Source organism: Pantherophis guttatus, chromosome 3, assembly GCF_059756535.1.
Source record: "Pantherophis guttatus breed Tessera chromosome 3, ASM5975653v1, whole genome shotgun sequence".
NCBI lineage: Eukaryota > Metazoa > Chordata > Lepidosauria > Squamata > Colubridae > Pantherophis > Pantherophis guttatus.
This window is the reverse complement of record NC_142065.1, coordinates 44,576,111-44,587,189: the sequence shown is the minus strand read 5'-3', so window position 1 is coordinate 44,587,189 and position 11,079 is coordinate 44,576,111. Positions and strand designations below refer to the sequence as shown.

The following is an 11,079-nucleotide window of genomic DNA, read 5'->3' as shown; positions in this document are numbered from 1 at the left end:
TCAGCTCCAGTGTAGAAAAATTGTCTCTCTTCTTCCAAGTCTAAAGAAATTGCAAAAGAGGAATTTCATTGTGACATCCTTAATATATAGGAAGGCAAAGAGGCTAATCATAGTTGAGCAGAGTTTTTTTTAAAAAAATAATTCATTCATATTCCTTGGCCATCGCATCTCACCAACCTTACCCCGTACCCATTTTCCCTTCTTTTCTATCCAATAAAAATTGTAGAAAAATTGATAAACAATTTTCAGTACTTCTAGTGCTCACAGCATAAATACAGGTAATTATCAACTTACAACAGTTCATTTAGTGACCATTCAAAGTTATAACGGCCCTGGAAAAAGTAATTTATGACCATTTTTCGGTTAGGACCTTTTCAGCATCCCCATGATCATTTAACCAAAATTCAGATGTTGGGCAACTGGTTCATATTTTTGACCGTTGTTGTATCCCAAGATCAGAGTGTTTACCATTTGTAACCTTCTGACAAGCAAAGTTAATGAAGTAGCCACATTCACTTAACAACAATGGAGCCTTGGTAGTACAGTGGTTTAATGCACCCTGTTATTAACACAGCTGCCTGCAATTACTAACTTAACAACCGAGGCAAGAAAGGATGTAAATGGGGTAAAATTCACTTAACAAATGTCTCACTTTACAACAGAAATTCTGGGCTTAATTGTGTTCGTAAATCAAGGACTACCTGTATGCCCTTCCCAATTCCATGTTTTTCAAGCACATATTGATAGTTTTTCTCTAATGTATAAAGGAGTCTTTAAGATTAACCAAATGCATAAACATATGCAATCAACTCTTTTAGGAGCCAGTGTGGTGTAGTGATGAAAGACACCAAACTAGATGTATGAGACTGTGAGTTCTAATGCTGCCTTAGGCATGAAACCAGCTAGGTAACTTTGGGCCAGTCTTCCCCTCTCAGTCCTAAGAAGCAGGCAATGGTAATGTTGGCAAGAAACTGCAGGACTTGTCCAGGCAGCCACCAGGCATCAAGACTGACGCAAAGGGACATACAGACAAAACCCTCTAATTAGTAGTCAGGTTCAATCAGTAATTGAGACTTACTGTAACAAATTCCGTATGAATACTTCCTTCTCCTTTACTATATGTCTCATGATATGGAGAAATAATTTTTCCAATTCTATTGTTATTTCTAATGTGATTATGATGCAGCTTCCCTGATCTGTGATCAGTTTTGTAAAACTTTTCTTAAAAAAGACATATGAATGCATGGGAATTGAGTTAATACTCCCCTATAGATTAGGGTGAATCATAGAATGATTTTAACTTTCTTGCTTCTATTTCACCCCATAAGGAGAAAAGTACAGTGAGAGGAGAACTTCTCTTGTATTTCTATTAAATTGTAGAAAAACCATGAATAGAGACAAAAATTGGGAGAGTGCTGGGATTCGACTAGCAGACTTTATTTATCTAGGTAGAGCATGGGATTGCTAAACAAGAAGACCGTGCAATGTTAAATATGTTGCTTTGAGCACTACAGGTTTCAGAGGGCAATATCTAACATTGGGAAGAATTGTCAACATACATACCAGCTTTTGTCAAGCTATTGTCCTTACTCAGAAATTGAAATTCTAGCATGTGTAAAAGACACCAATGTGGACCAAATTCACTTGGATTGAAATGTCATATGAATTGTATTAAAGATTATTAAGACTGCTATGTGATCCTGGGAAAAGATGCAGCTTTTTTCGAATATTGATCCTACATGCTTTCCCAGCACCATCAGAAGATTAGAATACTGTGCAGTCCTACAATTTAATGCTACTCTCTATTGCAGTTTAATAGAGCAAAATAAACCTTGGGTGAAACTGCTGCCCTATTAAAATGCTATGGGAGAAGCGTTCTTCTATTTAGAAAATGTTAGGCAAACAGCATCTTCTAATTTTGTTACCTGTCACCAAAATGGAAAATTTTGACCATTAGTTGAAAAACTGTAGTAATTTTGTTTCTATGGTAAGAAGAAGACACTGGAATTGACTATCCATATATCCTGTATAGGAGTCCAAACTATGGACTGTGTCTGAAGTTCAACCTTTCACCTTGGATGGAGTGATGACAAGGAAACTCCCAACTCCCCCTTCAAATGCAGGAAAACTTGGAATACTGAGAAAAAGACAGATAGAAAAAACTTCAAAGGCTGATTTCCGCTCCTCACCTCCATAAAATGTTCAGACATTTTCAGATTCAACTCCACATCAAGAGGCAAGTGCCTACACATCAGACCATAAGGTAAGATTATTTTAAATGCGTAACTATGCCTTTGGCTTATTGTTTTGTAATTGCTGTACCGCTTAATGCTTATATGAATATCTTGTATCTAAGTGATCTTGCTTGAAAGAATTATCAGTACCAGCAACAAATCCTTCAATTAAATGCTCAGCGTGTACTCAAAGATGAAAGTAGTAGTGGTTGAGCTTCTGTTTTTTATTCTTAAAAGACAAAATCTGTTTTCCAGGATGGTGAGTTGAACTAACTGAAGTTAAAGTGATATTTTAGTTTGCAATAATATGAGATTCTAGTTTTGCATTATTTTGAAAGATTAAAAATAATAATCCTCACTGTAGATGAATTAAATGGAATTATTTGAAGCTCTATTCCTAGCTTTGCCTTTGTGTTAGGATGCTGTATTAGCTTGGTCATTTGCAGTAGAAGTGGCTTAATATGTAAGCAATTTTTATGCATACCGTGCTTTGTTTCAGATGATCACATTAATGCATATGGATATTTATTGGCAGAGCTAGATAGGTTCATTCCCAGGACTAGGGGCAGCCCCGGGAAACCGGTTTCCTCTGTTTTACAATATTCATAAACAAGACTTATAACCCCATAGGCATGGCTTTTTATTTAATTTCATGAGTGACAGTTATTTAAAAATAATATTCTGAAACCATATGCACTCAAGAATCTTAATTGTCTGAGAGTACAAAAAACTGAAAACAATTGCCTTTGTACCCAAATATGTAAAATATTAGCTTTAACTGACTAGATTCTTATAACACGAAAGAATGAGAAAAGTCATCCAAAGTTTTTGAAAACTGCATGCATGTATATTAAGATACACATATAAGGATCATGAGCTTGATTAACTATATACTGTATATCTTTTTAATAAATTAACTTTTAAGATTCTGGATTAAAAAAATGGTTGAGTTCAGGGCAGGAACTCAACCTGCCTTGATTTGTGAGTTCTAGCAGCATGATAGAAGCAGTGATAGGCAATTTTTTCTGAACATATATAGGATACATATAGGGTAACAACAAAGCTATCAGGGAAAGCAGTTAGTTCACTCATTTATTCTTTGCAGATTATTGGTATATGTGTTCAGGAAAAAATGCTGGAACTCACAAATCCTGCCCTAAACTCAACTTTTTTTTTTAATTCAGAATCTTAAAAGTTAATATTAAAAAGATATATAGTTTATGATTAGTCGAGCTAATGATCCTTATGATCCTTATATGTGTATCTTAATACTTACATCAGTTGCCTCTTCATTGATTCAGGAACTGTCTACCACGTTTTCTTCTATGCAATATTTATTTTCTGGGAATCAAAATTTTAATTCTGCTCAATAAACTCACAATATTCCATAGCAGGGAATAAACCATGTGTGAGAGATATATCAGCTATATAATTATTACTTATATTAACACATGACCTGGCTGTAAAATATAGCAGTTTATTAGACCATGTAAATGGTCCTAAATATATGGATTAAACTATTCTACTTTAGAAAATGGAATGTTAGGAAAGAAAGATACAAGCACTGGTGTGGGTAAGCATAAATGCAATTTGGTCTAGTGTTGTTAAAGCTTATCAACTTGATATGATACAAATGCTAGGTAAAGCAGAAGGATTTTTATTTGTTCAATCTGTCTCCCCTCTCTCCCCCCACTCTACTGTTCCTTGATGGGGAAACATTCCATTCAGATACATACATTGAAAAACAAACTGTTGATATAAGTTATAATTGCTGCAAAAAAATCCTAATACCGCTAGAGCTCTGGATTTATAAGAAACAATGTAATAAAATAATATTAAACATTAATTTTATTTTACACTGTATTTCAACAGGACTGTGGGCATCAACTGTTTCATTTTCTAAAAATATGAAAATCTTGGGCCCATCTTTCTTTCTTTTGTTCACCAAATGGTCCTTATATTTGGCATCAGTGACTGGGGACACGATTTTCCAGTTTGGACCTTGCAGTGTTTCAATGAATATTAATGAAATTCGCAATAGCTTTGCTACTGTCAAAAACTTTATTGTAAGTATTGTTGTCTGCTTTCAGAACACTTTCTGGAAAATAAATGGAAAAATGATTAGAAATTAATCTAGAATAGTTAATTTACAAGACTTGTTTGTGTTCAGTACATAGCTTTCTTTGAATAAAAACAGTAAGAACAAACAGCAATTTCTTATAGGTAGGATTCTGAAAGTATTTCCTAAAAGTTATGCATGTAATTGGACAAATAGCTTAAATGTGGTGAATCTCTCAAGGTGAAAAATCTGATTAAAGTCTGATTAAACTATTTACACAGGATAAAGGTAAAGGTTTTCCTTGTCTAGTTGGGTTCGACACTAGAGAGTGCTGCTCATTTCCATATCTTAGCTAAGAGAGCCAGCCTTCTCCAAAAACATTTCCATCTATGACTATAGATGCACCTTGACTATATGCCAAGATGCACAGAATGCTGTTACCTTCCCACTGAAGTGGTACCTATTTATCTACTTGTATTTGCATGCTTTTGAACTTCTAGGTGGGTAGGAGGTGGAGCAAGCAATGGGAGCTCACCCCGTTTTGTGGCACTTGGATTTCAAACCCGGGTTGTCAGCTTTCCAGCTGACAAGCCCAGCATCTTAACCATTGAGCAATCATGCGCCCTTAGATAGGATACCAATCCTCTTTATGATATGGAGATGCAAAGAAAAGGACATTGGATCCAAATTATACTTGGATGCTCTTATGTTGGGTGCATGCTTACTTGTGCCCAATACAAGAGGTATATTTTGCTTCAGTTCTCTTTTGACAACAAATTCAAACATCCAAATTTTAAGAAACCATTTTTTTACAAAATGTGTAGTTTACCCATGAAATTAAATGGTTTTATTCTAGACATCATAGTAAATACGTAAATCTTCCGTGCTGTAATGATTTCAGCAGCTAAAAATGTATATTCAGATTCGTGTTATCTCTTCCCTATTTAGCAAGGCAGAGATCCCATCAGAACTACAAGCATTTTGTTACAGCCAAATTCTCTGCATGATTTCCAAGTAAGTGCTAATCTTTGTAAATTTGGATTGTATTTTCCTTTATAGTAAGATATTACTTTTCATTAAATCAGCAGATTTTTGAATTAAACAAAGTGGTTATGAAGTATTCAGTGGTTATGAAGTATCATATTCCAATTGAATATTATGTATGCCTTTGTTTATTTTACTATTTATTTCACCGGCTATTGTGCTGCAAAATACAATCCAATTCGTGGATAATTCTAGGAATAGACTTAAAACAGGGATGTCCAAGATTTAGATATTTGCTCAGCTTAATATTATTGCCTCTTAGCTTAATCTCACAAAATTAGAGCCATAAGCAATATGTCAAGCCATGTTTGTGCATGTGTCAGTATATCTTACATATTGACCATACTAGCATATGTGTATCTTACATATTGACCATACTAGCTAAAATGATGACATTTATCAATCTTCTCCTTTTTAAAATTTTAAAATTTAAATTTTAAATACTAATTTTAATTTGTTTAATTATGGGATATTTTTAAAATTGAGCCAAATTGTTTAATCTGTTTTAATTTATTTTAAATTTTGTACTCTTGTGTTTTATCCTTTGGCTGTTCACCGCCCTGAGTCCTTCGGGAGAAGGGCGGTATAGAAATCTAATAAAATAAAATAAATAAAATAATAGCTAGGGAGTAGAATCATTATGTTGCAGTTTGCTCAGCCTTTTTCTATTCCGGTAACAATTGGATTACTTTGCCATGAAAATGTTGGGTAGGGAATGTGTTGTCTGTAGAGGAGAATTGCCACACTCAGCAAGTTCTAGCCTATCAAAGTACTGATAGAAACATTCCAATAGTTAAGATGAGAAAAACAGAAATACATTTGCTTAGCAAATATTTGCAAAATCTGGAAGGGAAACTCTTAGCTCATAACTACACCAAGAAATTGTGATAAGGAAGTATAGTATTATTATAGAAATTGTAATTCATATAGTATCCCATGAGTAGGCTCTTCTTTAGTGTGCCCAGGGCCTGGAATTCTCTGCCTAGGAAAATTTATTTCAACTCATATTCCCCACTGCTTAGCGAAAGCTTTTGGCTGCCAAGTTGTATTTAAATTATCACCTGAAGAGGAAAATTCCATGTTGTATATTTCTTTTTAGTTTATTTGCTGTACTCCTATTTTGGTCTCTAATCTTTTTTATTTATGTAAATATTAGTAGTGTCATAAGCAATATGACATAATATGCTGGTTATTTTAAAATACTTATAAGTTAGCAGATATTGTTTTTATTAGATGGAAAGGAAAATAGAAATTCCCTTTAATAATTAAATTAAAACCCAGAGATCCTCAAATTTCCTAGATTTGGTGGTTGGGGAAATATTTATTTACTGTATTTATTTATTGGTTCGATTTATATGCTGCCCTTTTCCGGAAACTCAGGGTGGTTTACAATGCGTTAAGCAATAGCCTTCATACTTTTGTATATACCTGCTTAGTAGGGCTTTTGCCCCCCCCCCCACAAGTGGTGTTCTTTTTTATACAAAGTCAGCTTATTGCCCCCACAAACCGGGTCCTCATATATAGTATATGTGCCAATTAAAATATTAGACTATGTCCTGAATCAGTATAGTTCAAATCTATTTCTGGGTCATGGAAGCACATTGGACCAGGTTCCCTCAGTTTCTGTCTTCATTGATATTATTGAGAAGTAGAATTACTCATACATCATGTATACTGCTTTGAATTTCTGGTTGTAAATTTAACAAATGAATAAATAGGTCAAAACCTTGTGAGAAATTTTGAGCATTTTTATTTTCATAATTTTACCCTGCCTAGTGACTTGCCCGTCAGTTTTATTTCCATGGACATTTCTTTATGATCAGGCAGCTTCTCCTTATGTGGGAACTCACAGGATTACATGCTAGCATGCAAGTATAATAGATTATGACTATTTATAGCATGCGATTCCATACATATCTACCTATAAGGAAATCTCATGGAGAATTATTCTGAAGTAATCCCAGACACAGAACTGCAACTTTAAATCCATGGAGCATGAGTAGCTTTATTACAATATAACCATTCTTGGGATTATGCTTCATGAAAGATCAGATTTTTCGTGGGGAGAAAAAGCGAGTTCTACAGGGCAATCAATGATTTCTCGCTTTGTCCTTTCAACACTATCTTCAAATTCACAAAATGGCTAATCAAATAATTTGAATGAATAAATACTGCCATGATTTTCTACAGGAAAACGACCATAGAAGTATGATTTAATGAATGTTATCTGCAAATAACATGCTGCTGGAGGCAACATTTTTGAAAAAGGCTTGAAATGAGTTCTGAACTGCTTCCAAATGCTTTTCATAAAAAATGAACAGTCTAATTAATTAATTACTCATACTGACCTGATTTAATCTGCAAGATTCTAGATTACAGTGTAACTTTCTGTTACAGTGACTCAATAAATCCAAACTTCTTTTCTCAAGTCTGTAGATAGATGTTGTCTTATTCACCTCATCTTAAGATTTTATCTGGACAAAGTCTTCAGACACTGTGAGACAGAAAGCCTTCTCATCAATCGGAAAGTCAGTGGTATAGCCAACTCCTTCCTCAGCACTGAGAAGAAATTCAGAGAATGTGTAAGTCACTTGAAAATAAGATAATAGATTTGAATATTTGTTGTATGGAGAGCTACAGCTTCCTGTCATGTTTGACCATTTAGCTGAAAGGAAGCTGAACTATAACATTGTGCAGATTGCCCATCTCTAAATAAGCAGAATGGGATAGAAGTTAAACTTTCTTCTGATTTCTTCTCCACTTAAGGAGAGACTTAAAAGGGTGATTTTATTTGGGTTAAAGAATTCATGTATTTGTGAACTTTATTGTGAGAATCTGTATGTAAAATTGAAAAATAAAAACTGAGCAATAAGAATCAGCAGCCAAGTAAACATTTCTAACCCCAAAGAATCAGCAGTCTCTGTGCTATATGTGGAACTAAATTTGCACTGTGGTTTGGCAGCATCATGATTGAACATGAATTGAACATAATAAATCATATTTGAAACAATTTCTCCTTATGGGAGTATTCCATCTGAAGTTCCACTTTTGCCAAGTAGGCCATTCTACATTTTTATATTCTGCATTTCATTTTCTTACTTTTTTTCTGAATGACACTTGACATTCACTGCTGTTAGTGGTTATTTGTTTGTTTCTTTGACATGATTGCTTCCAGTAATTTTGACTTTTACAAAGATTTGTTCCAATGTTGTCTGCTTCTCCAAAGTATGTTAATACTTCAGTTGCATAAGTTTGGTTCCCTTTTTTGTTAGCACTTATCACCAAGTCCACTAGAGGAGAGAGTGATGTGTTCATTATAATATAGCCTGATGGCATTCAGTCATATCAGGAGCGCTTCTGGATGGAAATAATTGAACAATGATATCACTATTGCCTAGGGGGAACTCCAGTTGGGGGCTCCTTTCACTTCCTTCAGTTGCCCACCAAAATGGTACTCATTTATCTACTCGCAGTTTCCTACTTTCAAACTGCTGAATATGGCATTCACTGAATAAAGGAACACATACAAAATCTCTAATGACTGACTGTTAAAATATTTTTCTAGCATGATCAAAATACGTGCCATTGTGGGGAAGATGCAATAATTAAGTATCAACAGATCATCATCAACTATGAGCAGGTAATTAGAGATATAAAACTTAAAGTCCTATGGGAATTGTTACTTACGATGAATTAACAATAATAAATAAATTTTAAAAAGACTATAATATTTTGGGGGGATTACTATCACATTCCAAGTTGCTTTTTCTTTTACCAAATGTTTATCTTATTCAACTTTCAGATGGATGTTACATCTGCTGCAATGAAGTCCCTTGGAGAACTCGACATCCTGCTTGACTGGTTAGAAGCATATTAGAACCTGAGATCTATGTTAAAAAGGGTTAAATTTAGTTGTTTCTTAAAACCAACATCAAAGGAAAAAAAACCCTGTATACCATATATCCTTCTGGGAGACAAAATGTCTATGCCCTTATTAGGTGACAACTAATATGCATTGCAATATGCCAGTAAATCCACCCCTTACACACACACACACACAAACACCTGGATCCATAAAAACTTGAAGGAACTCAGCAGGTAGCTGCATCAGGAAACCCCAGATTCAGTAGAGCAGCTGCAGTATCTTTCTGTTGTCTCAGCAATATGAAGCTTGCCGTGGAAAGTCCCTTTGCTCCAGTTAGGAAGCCCTGCTTATGCAAACATCTGTTCTAGCAAATCACAAAATCAATTAATGAACTTGATGATATAATCCCAATGGGACTAGTGTGCTCCACCTGCACCAGTGGAAGTGGCCTGTCTGCTAAGGAATTTCAGCCGGTGGGATCAAGGAGAAGAGCCTTTTCACTTTACCATGGGAGCTGAGAACTATTACCACCCTTTTGGCCTACTGGAGGGGTATTAAAATTAAGTTTTGCTGGTTGGTTGACCTCAACCAATTGTTCATCTCTTGGTTCCTGGCTTTTTATATAGTTTTAAATTTTTAATTTGCATAGATTTAAATTTTTAACTGCTTTTCTATTTATCTTTTTATGACCTGTAAACCACCCAGAGTCACTTTATATAATGATAATATATCAGTATTCCAGACATGGATCAAGGTTCTTGTTTTGATTTAAGGGCTGGTGTAATCATTACAGTTGTCTTAAAATATTTCTGCCTTTGAATGCCTTCTACTCATTTCATTGTGGTGAGAAGTTTACATACATTGTTAACCACATTGAGAACTTTTAAAATTTAATTTAAAATATTTAGCTTTTTTTAAATGTAACATTGTTTCAGGCTGTTCATCATCTCCTTTTGCTATTCCAGTTCTTCAAAAGAGAGCAAATCATGAAAAATGTAGTTTTGTATTTCACTTACTTTGATAAATGCACAAACTTCCTGAGACATCTTTGTAGCAGCGCTTGTGATGCATGTTTGGATATCAGCAAATTTTTGTAAATATTAGAAAACTGCTTTGTTAAATGAAGGAGGAAAGAGGGGCTGTGACCAAGAAGTGGACCAATTCAGGGCATTTGTCTAATCATAAGGAGGTATCTTAGAAAATATAACACAAATTTGTCAATATAAGTTTTTTTTACATGAAGACACTTGGACTATTTAATAGGAATGTTCTTATAACTGTAAAGAACATTAGCCATTCCAGATATAATATGCTAAAAAATTAGCTGGCTAGGAGACGACTATAGAAAATGAGATAAGCAGATGAACTGATTGGAGGGAATTAAAATATAAACTTTACGTATGTTGCTATTATATATAAGTAAAATAATTTTATACTGTATTTTATATTATAATTTTATATATTATAATATTGTTATATTATGTAAATACCATGAAATCCTAGTATTGAAGAAATTGCCTTGATTTCATAGTACAATGGGCAGCTGGTTTTTTTCCCCCCCCATAAACAGATTTTTGGGGAGTGCTGATCATTGTGTTAATTTGCAGCTGTATAGGCTGATACTAATGTTTGTTCAGTCTTTGCTCAGAATACAATCCATACTCAGAATACAGTAAAATTACAGTTTAGCAAACCAGGGTTAGAAAGATTTATTATAGTGGTTCTGAGCAGGATTGGGATTAAATTTTAGATATTCCCACAATATCTATTTGTGGGGTAGATATTGATGACTCCTTTGTGTGCCTTTGTGTGCACTTGTAGACAATTTTAACTGGGGCATTGAAATTATTTAAGAATAGGTGACAGTGCTCAGTAAT

The 11,079-nt window shown here is 34.3% G+C and overlaps 1 long non-coding RNA gene across 1 annotated transcript; it reads left to right on the top strand.

Annotated features, from left to right (window-relative positions):
* The first annotated feature begins 7,691 nt into the window (after positions 1-7,691).
* LOC117664331 (uncharacterized) lies at positions 7,692-9,221 on the top strand. The gene is made up of 3 exons (XR_009622022.1): positions 7,692-7,919; positions 8,903-8,977; positions 9,140-9,221. It is a non-coding gene; the product is annotated as an uncharacterized LOC117664331 (long non-coding RNA).
* The last annotated feature ends 1,858 nt before the right edge of the window (positions 9,222-11,079 follow it).